The sequence below is a fragment of the Leopardus geoffroyi genome, chromosome B4 (assembly GCF_018350155.1).
Source record: "Leopardus geoffroyi isolate Oge1 chromosome B4, O.geoffroyi_Oge1_pat1.0, whole genome shotgun sequence".
Taxonomy (NCBI): Eukaryota; Metazoa; Chordata; class Mammalia; order Carnivora; family Felidae; genus Leopardus; species Leopardus geoffroyi.
Genome location: NC_059341.1, coordinates 38,622,670 through 38,641,201, shown reverse-complemented (window position 1 = coordinate 38,641,201; position 18,532 = coordinate 38,622,670). Strand labels below are relative to the sequence as shown.

The 18,532-nt window shown below is 45.6% G+C and overlaps 1 protein-coding gene across 2 annotated transcripts in view; it reads left to right on the top strand.

The window, feature by feature from the left end:
- Window positions 1-18,532, top strand: part of CRACR2A (calcium release activated channel regulator 2A) — a 133,860-nt gene that overhangs the window by 11,579 nt on the left and 103,749 nt on the right. Inside the window, exon 2 of one of the 2 annotated variants that reach the window (XM_045463845.1) lies at window positions 9,206-9,478. The exons of the other annotated variant lie outside the window; for it this stretch is intronic. The gene's annotated coding sequence lies outside the window, so the exon portion shown is untranslated. The remainder of the gene's footprint in view (window positions 1-9,205; window positions 9,479-18,532) is intronic. 2 annotated transcript variants of the gene reach the window in all.

The following is an 18,532-nucleotide window of genomic DNA, read 5'->3' as shown; positions in this document are numbered from 1 at the left end:
AAAACCTTTTAAATGGAGGCTGCTTATATTTTTTTGCAGCCAAGTAGTCCCCATCCGTTTACCAGGCTGGGCTAAATTGACCATTTGCTTTGTAGGTCTTTAAAATAGGTCCATGGGGAGTCGGCTCAGGCCTCAGTGCCATTTACCAATAGGGTGAGCTTGGCCAGTGACCAGAGTCCAGAGCTCCCAGCTTGCAAGACTCTCAGGCAGAAATGGGAAGGGTCCAGGCTGACTGGCGCCTCGGGGAGCCCGGGTTCCGTTTCATCCCCAACAGCATGGAGATGCCCCACAAATAGAGGCGTTAAGCTGAGGCTTTGTCATCTGTAGGAAACGATCCACAGTACGTCCTGATATCCGGAGCTCCTGCCCTTCCTTCACAAATATTTGCCCAGGGGTATAGAGAGTAGAGGTAGCTGTGGAGAAGAAAGGATGGAGCATGGTGCCTGGCCGCAAGTGCAGGTGTGTGTGGTCAGACACCTGTCAGCTTCACTTGGTGTAGATTCAAGTTCACTCATTCACTGAGTGCCTCCCATGTACCTGAGTTACGAGACAGGACTATTACTCTCATCCTTAGCTTAGAGGTGAGGAAGGTGGAAGCCAAGCCACCTGCTCAAGGTCATCCGGGTAATAAGTGTAGAATCAGAATTCAAATGCAGATGTTTGGACTACAGATCCCCGACTCCCAACAGGCTAAGACCAGTACACTGACGATGATCCTTCCTGCGGACCAAGCTCTTTGCTCTTTGCACAGCGGTCCCATGCTCCGCTTTTAAATCTTCACAACAGAGCAGTGAGGTGATTATAATGCTGGGTGTTGTATGCTCCACTGTGCATGTTAAATGAAATGATGCCTATGAAAACACTTAGTAAATTGTAAGATGCTCTCCAAATATGATATAATTACTGCCTCCAATTTACAGGTGAGGAGAATAAAATCAGAGAGGTTCAGTGGCTTGACTAAGGACACATGGGAACAAATGGAAGAGTAAGGATGCCAGCCCAGGTCTTAGAACTTCAGGACTAGTGTTAGTTGTTTCCTTGACACAATCAAGGGAAGATTGGTTCTGGATTTGTCCTTCCCTTCCCTGTTTGTTTGTTTTTTTTTCCTTAATGTTTATTTTTGAGATAGAGCGCATGTGCACAGGGGAAGGGCAGAGAGAGAGGGGGACAGAGGATCTAGAGCAGGTTCTGCGTTTACAGCAGCAAGCCCAGCGCAGGGCTCGAACCATACGGGGCTCAAACTCAAGAACCACAAGATCTTGACCTGAGCCAAAGTCAGATGCTCAACTGGCTGAGCCACCCAGGTGTCCCTATCCCCTCCCTGGTTTTGTCCACCCCCACTCCCCATCACCAACCCCCCCCCCCCGCTGCCTTCTAGATTGTTGCCAAATGAAAATTAGGCAGAGAGCTTCAAAGGGTCTAAGCTAACTTTTCTTAGCTGCCTTTTCTCTTCTTTCGTAGTCCTTATGAAACAGAGTGAAGTCCAGGATGGAGTCAGGGAGAGTGTCTCAGCATGGGGACAGGGGTGCAGAAGCTGCAGCAGAGGGGTCATCTGTGTGCCTCCTGCTGTCTCCTGGTTGTCAGAAGAGCCCTGGGACAGGGAAGCAGGTGGAATGAACCATTTTGCCCTATGGAGGACGAACACATTTTTTATGATCTCTTAAAACTGAGAACGCAGGTTATCTTACAATTGTGAGTTAAATGGAAATCCAAAGTGTACATATCCCTGGAACGTGTGTGTGTGCACATGCAGTATTTTAAAAATAGAGATATCATATTTTGTTTGGAAGATCGTGGGCTTGCTACTGAAAAGATAACAAGGAAACAGCTGCTAAGCATCAGCTCTGTAGTGCAGATTCATATGCTGTGACAAAGTGCCGGAATTGTATCTTCCACCTGAAGCAGAGGCAGTAATTCTCTGTTGCTAACAGTGTCTTCCTTCCTTGTTTATTTATTACATTTTGAAGAGATAGGAAATTAGGATTTATTTTACATCGTCTGGAGGCAGAAGCTATGTTGAGAGCATTTGTATGTGTCTGCTCATTTATTCCTTACAACAGCCTTGTATAAGTGGTATTATTATGTGAATTTTTAAATTTTATTTATTTATTTTGAGAGAGAGAGAGGGACAGAGAGAGACAGAATATGAATCTCAGCAGGCTGTGCAGGGTCAGCAAGAAGCCCGATGCAAGGCTCCAGTTCCCACAAGATCATGACTTGAGCTGAAACCAAGAGTCAGATGCTTAACTGACTAAGCCACATAGGCGCCCCATATGAATTTTTTAAAAACATTTTATTTTAAGTAATCTTTACACCCAACATGGGACTTGACCTTACAACCCTGAGATCAAGAGTCGCATGCTCTACCAACTGAGCCAGCCAGGTATCCCTATTATATGAATTTAATTTTTTTTAAATCTTTAGTTATTTTTGAGAGAGAGAGACAGACATGAGCAAGGGAGGAACAGAGAGAAAGGGAGACACAGAATCGGAAGCAGGCTCCAGGCTCTGAGCTGTCAGCACAGAGCCCAACGTGGGCCTCAAACTCAAAAACCGCGAGATAATGACCTGAGGTGAAGTCAGAAGCTTAACCGACTGAGCTACCCAGGCACCCCCCTATTATAAGAATTTTTAAGATGAAGATTCAAGTTTCGCAGTAGTAAGAAATGACAGCAAGAGATTAATGTAAACACGTCTGACTCCAGATCTACGCTCTTTTGTCAGTGGACTGAGAAAATCCATTTTCGTTTTCCTTCTTCATTCCTTCTTTAATCTCAGATCTTCCATCAGAATCTTTTCTCCTGTCAGAAATATACCTTTTAAAAATTTCCTTTAAGGCGCATCTGGCTGGCTCAGTCGGTTAGGCATCTGACTTCGGCTCAGGTCATGATCTCGAAGTTCATGAGTTTGAGCCCCAAATCGGGCTCTTTGTTGTCAGTGCAGAGCCTGCTTTAGATCCTCGGTCTGCCTCTTTCTCTATCCCTCCCCCATTTGCTCTGTCTCTCTCTCAAAAAAAAAAAAATACTCTTTAATGAGGGTCTGCTTGTGGTAAACTAGAATTTTGTTTATTGGATAATGCCTTCATTTCTCTTATTCTTTTTTTAAAAAATTATTTTATTAGTTTATTTTATTATTTTTTTAATGTTTATTTATTTTTGAGAGAAACAGAGAGAGACAGGGTGCAAGCTGACGAGGGGCAGAGAGAGAGAGGGAGACACAGAATCCAAAGCAGGCTCCAGGCTCTGAGCAGTCAGCACAGAGCTGGATGCGGGGCTCGAACCTACGAACCATGAGATCATGACCTAAGCCGAAGTCGGACGCTCAACTGGCTGAGCCACCCAGGTGCCCCTTTATTTATTTATTCTTTAAGTAATCTCTACACCCAATGTGGGGCTCGAACTCACAACCCTGAGATTAAGAGTCACACGCTCTACTGACTGAGCCAGCCAGGTGCCCCCATTTCTCTTATTCTTAAAGAATGTTTTTTTAGGTATAGAATTCTCAGATGACGGTTACTCTCTTCTACCATGTTGAGGGCATTTGACCACCACCTTTTGACTTAAAATCATTTAAAGGTAACTTGTCTCTTCTCGTTGGCTGCTTTTAAGATACTCTTTTTGTCTTTGACGTTCTGTAGTCTCACTAAGATATAACTAGTTGTGGGTTTCCTTTTATTCATTCTTCTTGAGATTCATTGGCATTCTTGAATATGTGTATTGGTATCTTTCTTCACTTTTATAGCCATTATCTGTCCAAATACTTTCTCTCTCTCTTCCCTTGCTAGGGCTTCACAAAGACACATGCTAGTTTCTAGTTTTCATGTCTCTTAAGCTCTCTCCGTATTTTTCTGAGTCTTTGTCTTTCTGTGTTGCATTTTGGTTAGTTTATTTTGACCTAGCTTCTAGCTCACTACTTCTTTCTCAGACTGTATCTAATATGCTATTAAGTCTGTCCACAGATTGTGATTTTATTTATTTATTTATTTATTTATTTATTTATTTATTTATTTTTTCAACGTTTATTTTATTTTTGGGACAGAGAGAGACAGAGCATGAACGGGGGAGGGGCAGAGAGAGAGGGAGACACAGAATCGGAAACAGGCTCCAGGCTCTGAGCCATCAGCCCAGAGCCTGACGCGGGGCTCGAACTCACGGGCCGCGAGATCGTGACCTGGCTGAAGTCGGACGCTTAACCTACTGCGCCACCCAGGCGCCCCAGTTATTTATTTTTATTTCTAAAAATTCCCTTTGGTCCATTTTCCCCATATATTCTTCATTATTTCTCGCAATTTGTTGCTGTTGTTCCTTGTACATAATTTCAAGCTTGTCTTTAATTTCTTTGATTACATTATAGCCATTATTATAATCAGAACCTAGATATCCCATTATCTGCAGAAGTCCCTGACCAGTGAATTCCTTCTTCTCTTGCCAGCTCATCGTGCTCTTAGAGATATATTTTTTTTAATGTTTATTTATTTTTGAGACAGAGAGAGACAGAGCATGAATGGGGGAGGGGCAGAGAGAGAGGGAGACACAGAATCGGAAGCAGGCTCCAGGCTCTGAGCCGTCAGCCCAGAGCCTGACGCGGGGCTTGAACTCACGGACCGCGAGATTGTGACCTGGCTGAAGTCGGACGCTCAACCGACTGAGCCACCCAGGCGCCCCTAGAGATATTTTTTTAAAAAATGTATTTTGTACAAGATTTTTCAGTTGTTTTTAGTGCAGGGGCGGGGGGGGGGGTGGTGGTCAAAGTACTTAGCCTACTATAATGCCAGAAAAAGAAGTTTAGAATATTTATTTGAGGAGGGCACTTGTTGGGATGAGTACTGGGTGTTGTATGTAAGTGATGAATCATGGGAATCTACTCCTGAAGCCAAGAGCACACTGTGTACTCTGTATGTTAGCTAACCTGACAATAAATTATGTATATATGAAGAAAGAAATTCTGTTAAAAAGAATTGACAAAATTGGGGCACCTGAGTGGCTCAGCCAGTTAAATGTCCAATTCATGATCTCAGCTCAGGTCTTGATCTCAGGGTTGTGAGTTCGAGTCTTGTGTTGGGCTCCATGCTGGGTGCAAAGCCTACCTAAAAAAAAAAAAAATGGCAAATTATGGGTGGGAAGAGTAACCCAATGGAGATTGGCCTCTGGGATCTAGAATTGTCCACACTGTACTGAATGTAGTTTATGAACACCCTGAACAGTGCATGTGTGCCTTAATGAGAAGCCAGCCAGCATGGCTTTCCAGCCCAAGTGGTAGAGTGATGGAGGCTTGTTCTGCTCTGTGCCCCACCCTGCAAGGACACGGGAAGTAGTGTCCTTGTACCCAGAAGTAGTACAAGCAAACAAGATGAGGAGGTTTTCAAGAGACCTCCTATCTGAGGGATCATTTTATCTCTAAGGGGTTAGAGGCACCCTGAGGAGAGGAGGCTGGGTAAGACTTGTCTCCCAATTGCTGCTATGAGTCATGGAGAGCCACTGGGGCTTGGTCTTGTCTCTGTTTGGAATTCAGGGACACATGTTACTCCAGCTCAGTGATCCTCTGGGAGTATCCAAAATGGATGTAGAGAGGACCATAGAGCACAAGCTGGCCTCAACCCCTCTCCCTATTTACCATATCCAATCCCTCAGTCCTCCTGATCCCACCTTCTAAGAAGTTCTAGAATCTCCCACCTTGGTTCAGGACACTACCATCTCTCACCTGGACTATAATATTCCCCCACCTGCTTTCGGTACATCCACTCCCCATTCCATCTTTCCCTTACCCATTTCATTCCCCACAAGTTGGCCAAAGTTATCTTTTAAAAAACAAATCAGATTGTGACTGTCCCAAACTTTTAGACTACAATATCAGTGATTTCCTAAAACTGCTTGGATGAAGTCCCAGATCCCTAACCCGGCCCCCAGAGCCCCCTCATCCCGCATCCCTGGCCACTGCCTGCCATGTTAAAATTATTCTCTTCACTTCCATTTCCTTCCATTTCCTGAACACATGAGAGCTCTTTCTCCTTGAGGGTGTTTGCAGGGGCTGCTCCTTGTCCCCGCTCTCCATCCTCTTCCCTGGCTCACTCCTGTTCGTCTTGGGGAACTCATCTTAAATGTCCCTTCCTTTCCCTCATCTTCTGTCACTGCTGTTGCTTTCCACTCCCTAGAGCAAGCATTCTGTATGTCTTCATGTCTTCATCAGAGCCACTTCCCTCACTTGTGATTCCATTATTATTTTTGTCATGTCTGTTCATTGTGTGTCTTCCCTCACCACCTGCTGGGGGTTGGATTCATGTGTGTCCTGCTTGTCACTATATCTCCAACACAAAGTACAACGCCTGGCTGGAGTATGGTAGATATTGCTTCTCTAGAGAATAAGTCTATGAACGAATCTGGCTTCTGCCTCTATCCCTCCACTGGGACTGCTCTTTCTGAGTTCACCTGTGACCTCCCCATTGCTAAATCCAGTCTTTCTTCTCAGTCTTGACACTTGACGCTTCCTCATTGGAAGCCATTGTCAACCCTCTGCTTCTTTAGACATTCTCCAACTTTTCTCGTCCTTGGATTCTGAGACAACATTCTTTCCTTTGTTTTCTTCTGCCTCTCTAAGTTCTTCTTCTGAGTCTCCTTTGCTCACTTGCTCCAGAGTCCCTTAAATGTTAGCATCCTGCATGAATCCAACCTTCACTCTTTTCCTTCCTACACAATCTGTGATCAGCCTTAACTTTATCGTGGCCTCAGGTATCACATTTATTCAGGTGAACCCCAAACCTATGTGTCCAGCCTGGACCCCACCCCTCAGTACCAGATCCTTCTTTCTCATCGTATTTTGAAATACCTTCATCCCGATATGCCACAGATACCTCAGTATTCACGTTTCCTAAATGTACTTAATTATCTTCCCTGCCAAACTTGTTCCTCCTCCAGCATTTCCAGTCTAGCTAAACACTTTCTCCACCGACCTAACTTCTGAAGCTAGAAGCTGTGGAGGCATCCTGGATAACTCTGCCAACACTGTATCCCATGTCCAGCCGTTATCACAACCTGTCTCTTACATTCTCCTCTTGCATCCCTGTTTCTGTGCACTACCACCAGCTTAGTGCAACCCCTGCTCTTACCCGGGCTTCCACCTTCTGGCCGTTTCCCCTCCGGTTCATTCCTAACACCAGTGCAGAGATCTTGCCCCAAAGAACAAAGCTCAATCATGCCACTTCTCTGCCTCACCTCCCACCTTCATTCAAAATGCCTATACCATAACGCCCATTCTCCTTAGGCTAATATGCAGGGTTCTTCAGATTTACCCCATTTTCCCTGCTGACTTTGCTTCTCTTCCCAACATCCCTCTTCCTCTGAACATTCTGAACATGCCATCCTTTCTCATCATGTGTTTATGGTGTCAATCAGGGGTTCTCAAACATTATGGGGCTTCCAGAATGACACAGAAGGCTTATTAAACACAGCATGCTGGATCTCACCTCCAGAGGTTCTGATTCCGTAAGTCTAAAATGAGGCCCAAGATCTGAATTTGTAACAGGTTCCGAGGGGCTTCTGGTGCTGTTGTTCTGGTGACCATTGTGAGAATCACTGATGTAGACGAGTCAAGAGTATGAGCCTGGGAGCACTGGCGCCAGCAATGAAATCCTGCCTCTGCCACTCACTTCCTATATCAGCCTCTCCACGCCTTACTTTGTTTTTCCATAAAATGAGGCTAATAATATGAGCTACCTGATAGGCTTTGGTGGAGGACTAACTGAGTTAATACTCAGAAAGCACTAAAAACAGTCAGTGCCTCGTTTGCTGTAAGTGCTCAGGAAATGTTCGCCGCCATCATTGTTTATTATATTTTCATCATTGTTCGTATCCTTGGTTGTGAAGGTCTTTCTGCTCACCATCTTCTACTCTTCCCTCAGGAATTAGTTTCTTTTCCGCGGTGCTTTTGCTAGCACTGCCTACCCTGAGGTCTTCCATGCCCAGTGTGCACATCCTACCATGTGCTTGCCACATGGCACTTAACCTCCTTGCCAGGGGTGGGTCTCACCCACCAGGTACCCCTCAAGGCTTCATTTTTGAGTCCCTGTCTGAAACATCATAGGGAACTCAAAATGTCTAATTAAATGACCGAATTGGCATATACTGTTGAATTGATTACTGTATTGAAAAGATGGTCAAATGTGTCAAGTCTGGGGAGATGATGGACTACCAAGAAAAGGTAGGAAGATGGGGTGCCTGGGTGACTCAGTCGGTTAAGTGTAGACCTCAGCTCAGGTCGTCATCTCGTAGTCCATGAGTTTGAGCCCTCTGCCGGGCTCTGTGCTGACAGCTCAGATCCTGGAGCCTGCTTCAGATTCTGTGTCTCCCTCTCTCTCTGCCCCTCCTCTGCTTGCACTCTCTCTCTCTCTCAAAAATAAATAAAAAAGAAAAGTTGGGAAGAGAATGATGTGGAAGTTTGGGAAGCTATAGTCAGTATGGTGAGATTGTGCTTCAGAAATAATGGTCCTGTGGTTCCAGGAATGTCTGAACGCACATCACTTAGGATCATCTTAGGTGTAGGCAGTAAAAACAAAACTCCAAAACCCATTTCAGTGAACGTAAACAACAGGGGTATTTATTACTTGTATAATGAGAAGTCTGGGGGTGGGGGAGTGACATTAGGGCTGAATAGTCCAGTAGTTGGTTCAATGATATCATCAAGGACCTGGGTTCTTTCTTTCTCCATTCTTCCCTTATGCTTATGCATTATGGTCACAACGTAGTTGCAGAAGGTCACCGTGTGGCTGGACAAGACAACATCCAGCAGAGGAAGAGGTTGCTGCATCTCTCTTTTTAAGAGCCAGGAAAACATTTCCAGAAACATCCTCAGGAGGCCCCTCTCATGTTTCCGTGACCAGAGGGAGTGAGATACCCATCCCAAACTTGCCCACAGGCAAGGGGTCTGCATGTGTTCTGACTGGATAGGGCCCCTGAGCTGGGCATAGGTCGCCTATGCTGAGTGGTAGCACAATTGGAGTTCTGTTGGAAAGGAGCAAGGGAGAGATGGATGTTGCTGAGGCAAGCAGTGGTGTCTGCTTCAAAGCCAGACTCAAAGCCCATCTGGAAGTTCATTTGATAAGCAACAGGCTAAAAATTAAGTGACTTCAAAGGCCTTTTCTACTCTGAGAATCTATAATGAATTACATGAAGTCAAAGTGAAGAGAACTTTCCTCTGTCTGTTCGACCTGCAGGTCATACCCTGACCACAGCTGCCCCTCAGGGGACTGGCCTGGAGCCAAAGTCAGGTCATCAGGCTGCTTGTCAAGGGTGGAGCCTCAGCCACTTGCCACTTTTCCTCATGAGCCCTGCCTGGGTGTCCACCTGGCACTCCCACAGCCACGTCTGTTCGTCTCAGAGCAGCCCAACCCGGAGGCCTGGGCTTCAGAGAGAGCTCCAGGAGAGCTCAGTCCCGTGTGCTGCCTCCCCGACCCCAGGCGTGGAAGCGGATGCAAGGCTTCCTTCTGGTAAGGACCGGAGGTTCCTAGAGGCAGGTATAGTGGGAACCTGCCAGGGGGTTGGGACAAATAAGCAAAGGTTCTGAGTGATGATGCAGATGACAGTATCTTTGCTAAGGGTCTCTGATTTTCTATAGCCCCTCTTAAAACCTCTTCTAGGTGACCTGCCGAAGCTGACCCCCAGACTACCTGGATTTTGTGTTTCTTGCATATCAGATTTGTAGATAAGTGTAGAATAGGCTTATTGTTCATGGTCTTCCTCTTTGAACAGGAAAAGAGAGCTGATAAGAAACTGAGGGGTAGCAGACAGTGATCATGGACAGCAGTGGGCATCCGGAGTGGGCAAGAGGTTTGGGCTTTAGGCCAGGAGCAGTGGTGACAGCTTCTAGAAATTGTCTACTAGCCTGACATTCCAACACTTTCCCAGGTCTTCCGGACACACATGTCAGGAGCAGCTAAAATGAAATACAGTGGAAGATTGAGGCCAGACAGCAGTCCAGTGGGATTTAGTTGAGAGTGACTTCTGTGGCATCCACTGGGGGGTGAGATCATGCTTATTTGGCCGATATGAAATGTATTGTGTTATATTACATATATGTATTATATATGTATATAATGTGTATGTGTGTATATATATGTATATAATGTGCATGTGTGTGTGTCTCCCTCTCTCTCTGTCTCTCTGTCTCTGTCTCTCTCTCTCTCTCTCTCTCTCTCTATATATATATATATATATATATATGTATTATATTTTTTGTGTCTGTCTGACATCTTCAATCACATTGTCAACTCCCTGAGGGCAGATAGAGAACATTTTCTTTTTCCTATGTTCTTCACAAGGTCAGTACTCAGTGATTATTGACCAACTGAGTTTTTGTTGCATACCTATGCAATAAAACTTGATCAGCCAAGGTCCTAAAGTTTTCATTCACTGGGACAGAGTTGCCCTCTGTGTCTACCGAGCCCCTACTGAGATGGAACAGTGTCAGATGGCTCTGTCACTTGAGCTGGCCGGAGTGTATTTATTTCCTATGGCAGCCATAACAAAGTACCACCAACAGGGTGACTTAAAACAGCAGAGATTTATTATATCAGAGTTCTGGGGGATTGAAACCCAGTGTCAAGGTGTGGCAAGGCCATGCTCCCTCCCTAACCTGTAAGGGAATCCTTCCATGCCTCTACCCAGCTTCTGGTCGTTTGTTCGCAATCATTAGCATTTTGTGGCTCGTAGCCACATAATTCACGCTCCACCTTCGTTGTCACATGGCTTTCTCCCTCTGTGTCTATCTTCATGTGACTGTCTTATAAATACACCAGTCATACTGGATTAGGGGCCCACCCTATTCCAGTACGACCTCATTTTAGCTAGTGACATCTGCAACGACCCTGTTTCGAAATCAGCTCCCACTGGAGGTCCTGGGGGTTAGGGCTTCACCATGTCTTTATTGGAATTTACCCTGGAACACTAAGTGAGCTCATTCAGGGTGACAAGATAGAAACACACAAAAGGCTAGGGGTGAATGTTAACAGAGAGAGAATCCCAAGCAGGTGTGGGACTTGATCTCACAAAACCATGAGATCATGACCTGAGCTGAAATCAAGAGTCAGACTCCTAACCGAGTGAGCCATCCAGGTGCCCTCCCCCTTTTATTAGGTTTATACATCCTTCTAGAGTTTCATTTTGCAAATACAAGTCATTACAAATATATCTTATGTCTCCATCCTGTTTTTTCTCACTATACACACTTCTTTTTAACCTTGCTTTTTTTTTCCTTCACTTAACTTATCTTGGCGCTCTTTTTCTATTAGTATGTTTAGAGCTTTCCCATCATTTTTTTAAAAGGGGCATAGTACTTCATTGTAGGGATGTACCCTAATTTACTCAACCAATCCCCTGCTGATGGACACAGGTTGTTTTCAGTCATTTGGCATTTATTACAAGTAATGCTGCAATGGGTAAGATTGCCATTTTGTATTGTACCTAAAGGTACCTTAAAAATTCTGAAATGTCTATGAATTGTCAAGAGGACTGGAAACACTGGGTTCTAATAACCATATGCTGACCACTGGTTTGGACATTTTCCCAACCCTTATCCCCACCCCCCAATTTGTCATCTTCTTTTTCTTCTTCTTTTTTTTTTTCTTTTTTGGAGGGTAGGGAGGGGCAGAGGGAGAGAGAGAATCTTAAGCATGAAGCCTGACATGGGGCTTGATCACATGAACCGTGAGATCATGACCTGAGCCAAAATCAAGAGTCAGAGGCTCAACAAACTGACCCCTCCAGGCACCCCCCCCAAAGGGAGTCTTTTTCAAGAAGAAAAGAAGAGGGTAGATTTCTGTGTGGATGTGATTCTGTTTCATTTGCACATGACAAGTGGGCTTTCCTGTGTTACTTGTCCAGGCACTTGGGTGTGCAGCCTTGCCTTGTTATGTCCATGCCATTTTATCCCAGAGTGGAAGGGAAGAAACCCTACTCACTATTTGTTTTAGCACAGCCTGGGTGGCTGCTTGAGGACCAAGGATAAAAATGTCAAATGACAGTCAAAAGGCTCATTCTGTCACATGTACTGTCTCACCAGAACCCCATGAGGATGTGGGATTCCCATTCGCATTTTATAGACAAGGAAACAGTATCAGAGTGAAATCATTTGACAAAGATTCATGACTTGTGCTTTGTAGAAGGAGTATTTGAACCTACAAATTTCTCTGCCTCTAGAACCTGGTGCTTTAGCTAATATATTACACTGCCTCCAGGGTCTTAAAAAAAAGTGTGATTTACAGTTATACCTTTTACCTTTTAAGTTTGCTGTTAGTGGTGGCATGGTGATGATGGTCATGACAGAGGTAAGAGAGCAGCTCTGAAAATGGGCCAGTTGGTGACATGCCCCAAAGAAGGCTTATAATGAGAATGCGTTTTTGTTCTCCTAACAAAGGTGATGGCTCAGCCTTTTTGGTCTGTTGCACTGTAATTGGCCCTATTGCCCCCTTTACTCTTTCAGTCCCCAAATATTTACAGTACAACTTCTGAATGTGAGGTATGGTGCTAGATGTGAGAGATAAGAGGGGTGAGCCACACCCTGGTCCTTGGAGCCCAGTTAGGACATGTCAACAGGAAGCTGCTGTGCCACCTGGGAAATGTGGTATTGGAATGGCATGATGTGTCGGGCTGGGGCCTGAATGTGATCAAAGAAATGAATTCACTGCAGTGGGGGAACAGGGTGGGTGGTTTCTAGTTGCCTTGGGTCTTTATCATTGCTTGATGAAGGAAGGAAGTGAGGGTCCGGAAGTGGAGACTGTGGGCTAAGGTATTGAGCCATCCTTCTGCCCACAGCAGGGGGTGGGGGATGAAGCTGATGGTGACTGCAGCTCTGTAGGCTGTGGGCTCGGGTTGAAAGGTGGGTTGAAGGAAGTCTCCTCTCCCCTTTGCTGCTCCCAGCTCAGCTTTTTTCATGCTTGGCCATTCTGCTAGTGGCTCAGCTGGCCTCCCCTCACCCCCAGCTGGGACACTCACTCAGGGGGTTAGCATTCCACTAGATAGGATGGGGGGGATGGGCCAGGAGTTCGTAGGTCACTGAATTTGACCTTTTTTTTTTAACACACTTTTTTTTTTTTTAAATATAATTTATTGTCAAGTCAGCTAACATAACAGTGTATACAGTGTGCTTTTGGCTTTGGGGGTAGATTCCTGTGACTCATTGCTTACATACAACACCCAGTGCTCATCCCAAAAAGTGCCCTCCTCCATGTCCATCACCCATTTTCCCCTCCTCCCCCATCAACCCTCAGTTTGTTCTCTGTATTTAAGAGTCTCTTATGGTTTGCCTCCCTCTTTGTTTGAAACTATTTTTCCCCTTCCCTTTCCCCCTGCTCATCTGTAAAGTTTCTCAAGTTCCACATATGAATCTGACCTTTTAAAGTTTGTTTATCCATTTTTGAGAGAGAAAGAGAACACAAGCAGGGGAGGGGCAGAGTGAGGGAGACAGAATCCAAAGCAGGCTCTGTGATGTCAGCACAGAGCCCAGTGTGGGGCTCGAACTCAAGAACCCTGAGATCATGACCTGAGCTGAAATCAAGAGTTGGACTCTTAGGATACTTAACTGACTGAGCCACCCAGGCACCCCTGAATCTGACCTTTTAAATCACACCTCAGCAAAAGGATCTCCCACTGGAGCCTCTTGTCACAGGGAAGCTCCTTTCCCTGCTTTTTCATGTTGCTATTTATGTATCTTCTGCCTGAGTCTGCATGCAACAGCATCTATCATCTCTGTAGTTATCATAGAACAACTGGGGTGGGGGGGTTGCTTTTATTTCTTCTTTCTCTGAGAGTGAAGCCCACCACAGCAGCTTACTGGCAGAGGGAGTGGGGAGGGAGACAGTTGCTTTTCATTCAAAAACTGGTCTTAGGCAGGCTGGCAGTGAAATTTACAAAACACCGGTGTTGAAACTCAGTGCCAGTGAGTGCTGGGGATCTATTGCTTGTGCTTCTACGGAGGAGTAATGGAACTTGTTTTTTTCTGGTTAAAAGGAGGATTCAGCCCTGAGGGAATACAGACAACGGGATTTTTTAGGGCCACAGCTGTGTATGCGTCTCTGTGCTGGCGGCTGCGTGCAGATCCGAGAGAAGAATCCCAAACCTGTCTTGTCCTCAAGTAACTCAGTGACAGGAAGAGGAGCAAAAAATACAGATGACCGACCTTTGACCTTGGTGGGCTCATTGGAGACACCGGTAAGGTTGGGTTTGGTCAGTATTTCTAATGGGGTCAGCACTGCCCCCCAGAGGAGTGCTTCCCAGGCCTTCAGTGTGCCTTTGAATCACCTGGGGAACTTGTTAAAACACACATTCCTTCCCATAGGTCTAGTTCAAGGCTTCAGATTCTGCATTTCCAACAGACTCCCAGATGCTGCTTCTGGCCCAGGGACCACAGTGCTTTGAGGATGGAAGCCCCAGAAAGCATTTAGTAAATCTGTAAGGATGGCTTTGAGTTGCTACATCCCCTGACAAGGGCCTTGCAATTTACCATGTGGGGGCTGAGGGTGCTACCCCATCAGTGAAGAATCGTCACCTGCCCTGTCAAACTCAACCCCAAACAAATACAAATCAGTCATACTTTTCTACATGTAATACTGAGAAGTTTTCAGAGACGTTATGCCAAAAGCCCAGTAATTCAGGAGATGGTTTCTGGGGAAAAGAAGCCTGACTGGAATAAAGACAAAATCTTGAAATGACTGGATAATTTCCCCACTCTATGCATTCTGTCTAGATTAGAGCATTTCCAAACATATATTTAACTGAAAAGGGTTTTAGTACAATGTGTAGTTACTGCAAAAGCAAGGAAACCACTTACAGATTTGTAACAGAAGATTTGGGACTTCACCTAACACAGGAAGATGTAGGGCAACATATCATTAAATTAACGGAGGCACATGAAATATTGCCATGTCAATAAACTCCTTTGTAAAACCTGCTTTTAAAATAGTTTCTATTCTTGGGGCACTCGGATGGCTCAGTCGGTTGGGTTGATTGACTCTTGATTACCGCTCTGGTCATGATCTCACAGTTTGTGAGTTCAAGCCCTGCTTGGGATTCTCTCTCTCTACCCTTCCCCCCTCAAAATAAATACGCTTAAAATAGTTTCTATTCTAATATATGTCTATACAATCGTAGGACAATGGTAGGATCACATTACGGTGATTTACTTTGGGGTTGCCTTTCTTTTTCACTCTTACTTTTATATTTCCCTTTGAGATCTATCAAACAACATTTTCCAATCTGCCCTCCTCTTCCCACTGCCTGAATGAAAAGGCTATTGCTTCCACAGCTTTTTTAATGCTGAAGACTGAATGTATGCCTCCACTCTGTGGGTGGGATTTCCAGATGGGAGACAGTGTTTTCCATGACTCTTTGTCACTGCCCTGTGCCATGTCAGCTTAATAAATTATTAGGACACTATATAAAGTTTAACTCATTCTCAAGAATAGCATCCTTCCTGGTTGTATCTACTTTCACATTAGTAATTTCGCCTGACTTGTTATCCCTACCTCTGTTAAGACTATTTCCTTCTTCCTCTTGTCGGATCCAAACCAGTAAGTGGGTTTGTTATTTCTTATCCTAACATTTTTAAAATTCTGTCATCCCCTAGTCTTTTATTCCCTCGTACTCCTCATGTAGATGTATTCATTGTAAGCAGGTGTAAGCATTGACTGCTTCATTAGTGCGTTCCCATGCAGTCACGCATGAACACCTACATAATGAAATATTTATTATTTTAATATAAATTGCTTTCCTTTTTTTCTCCTGCATATTGCAATTAGAGCTAAATTATGCATGTGTGTTGACTCACTTGTCTGGGAGTATCGTTTCAGGGAGTAAAGAGAGTGGTTGCAAATATTTGTTATAAAAATGGGGCGTGGATTGGAGAAGGTGGAGCACTAGGTCTCTGACATTTGTCCAGCATTTATTATTTTTTTTAAGTTTATTTACTTTGAGAGAGAGAGAGAGAGCACGAGTGGGGGGTGGAGCAGAGAGAGGGAGAGAGAGAGAGGATCCCAAGCAGGCTCCGTGCTGTTAGCACCGGGCCCAACTTGGGGCTCGATCTCACAAACCATGAGATCATGACCTGAGCCAAAATCAAGAGTTGGACGTTCAACTGGCTGAGCCACCCAGGCGCCCCTGTGCAACACTTAAAAACCAGCAGATGGCAGTCTGATCTGAGGCTACATTGAAATGATCCTGGAGGAGAAAGCAGTTAGGAAAGTCAGTATCCCTCATAGTGTCTGCTTGGATGAGATGCATGAGTCCTCCACACTTGAAATGGTGGTTATTCCCAGGTTGTTCCTGAGAAACTTGGAAACCCAAACAAACAAAAAGCAAAAACCCACACACATACTTCACACATTGACCCCACCCAGGGTCATTTGAAACTGAATCTCTGGACTGATGCCCTCCCTGCCCCCCCGCCCTGGCATCTGGAATCTAAGTCTTCCCAGATGAAGACTGAGAATCACTGCCTGCAGTAAGGTGAATGGTGAAAATATAGGTCCACGTCCAGACCTACGAATGTGACTCTATCAGAAGAAGGGTCTTTGAAGATGTAAAAAAGACACAGATCTCCAGACAAGATGGTGTTGGGTTGTACACGTGGGCCCTCCATTCGATGACAAGTGTCCTTATAGAAGACGCAGAGAACAGACACTGAGAAGGGACGGCCATGTGAGGACAGAGGCACAGATTGAAGCTGGAAGAAGGAAGGACTGATTTCTCCTTTAGAACCTTCAGAGGGGGCACAGCCCTGTGGACACCTAGGATTAAGACCTCTGGCCTCCAGGGGTGCCTGGGTGGCTCAGTCGGTTGAGCTTCCGACTTCAGCTCAGGTCATGATCTCACAGTTCCTGAGTTCAAGCCCCACGTTGGGCTCTGTGCTGACAGTTCAGAGCCTGGAGCCCGCTTCAGATTCTGTGTGTGTCTCTCTCTCTGCCCCAACCCACTCACATTCTGTCTGTGTCTCTCTCAAAAATAAATAAACATTAAAAAAAATTAAAAAAAAAAAAGACCTTTGGCCTCCAGAACCATGAAGGAATACATTTCTATTGATTTTTTTTTTTTTTTCAACGTTTATTTATTTTTGGGACAGAGAGAGACACAGCATGAACGGGGGAGGGGCAGAGAGAGAGGGAGACGCAGAATCAGAAACAGGCTCCAGGCTCTGAGCCATCAGCCCAGAGCCCGACACGGGGCTCGAACTCACGGACCGCGAGATCGTGACCTGGCTGAAGTCGGACGCTTAACCGACTGCGCCACCCAGGCGCCCCTACATTTCTATTGTTTTTAGACACCTAATTTTTTTTTTAAGTTTATTTTGAGAGAGACAGACAGAGTGTGAGTGGGGGAGGGGCAGAAAAAGAGGGAGAATCCCAAGCAGGCTCTGCACTATCAGCACGGAGCCTGATACAGGGCTTGAACTCATGAAACTGTGAGATCATGCCCTGAGCCGAAATCAAGAGTCAGACGCTTAACTGACTGAACCACCAAGACACCTAACTTTTGATGATTTGTTATGGCAGCCCTAGAAGACAAAGCCCCTGCCTAAAGGGTGGATGACGTTTGGTAGGAGGGAAGGGACATAGGAGAGTTTTAGATATGGCAGCAACATGAGTGAGAAGGAGTGGCTGGAGGGAGGATGGGTGGCAGGAAGAGCGGAAAGGATTCTTCAGAGAACCCACCAGAGAATCCCTGGGTGTAGATGATTCCTTTTCCTAAGAAAAACACCCTCCCCTCCAGGCTGGTTGTCCTACTTCAGGGAACTGTCTGTGCAGCACCTCTTAGGACCACAAAGAGCCCCAGAAGCTCAGGAAGCGAGTTCACTCCTCCTTTGGCAAATGTGGGAACCACTGAGGGGTTCAGAGGAGGGAGTGACAGGGTGATGTTTTAAGGGTACAGGCCTGTATGGCCTGAGATCACATGCCTAAACACTAGTGTCTATTGTGAATTCGTGTAATTTTTCACTGAATCCATTCCACTCTCCAGCTCTTCCCACCCCAGAAGTGCCCCCTACAGTGGGGATTCCCTTACAAAGCCATTGTTTCCCAGCCCTGGAAGTGTGGGTGGTATTACTACCATCATCGCCTGGATCTGCCCAGGTCTTAGACGTTGATCCCACCTCAGATCCCTAAGTGCAGTCACATCACTTCTGATGATCTCCAGAGGGACCATCCTCAGTCAACTGCGTTGGGAGGAAAGCAGCCAACCTCAAGCCACTTGTAATGCCAGCCGTGCTTCCTTAACCAGCCTGTTGTCTTGCAGAGGCATCTCGCGGGCACCGCACGATGGAACACAGATCCGTGCCCTACTTTCTGCAAACGTAAGCAAGGGAAATCATTCATTGACAATGCTCGTGAACTCCGTGTCCTCCCGGACTTTTGTGGCTGGCACATAGGAGCTGAGCGGGGGCAAGAGTGCCCCGGACCAAGCCTCGCTGATCACATTGCTGGATCTTGTGTGTGCATCTCTCATGCATTCTCAGCAGCCGACTCAGGAAGGACCAGTAGTGTGGGGGCAGAGAGGTC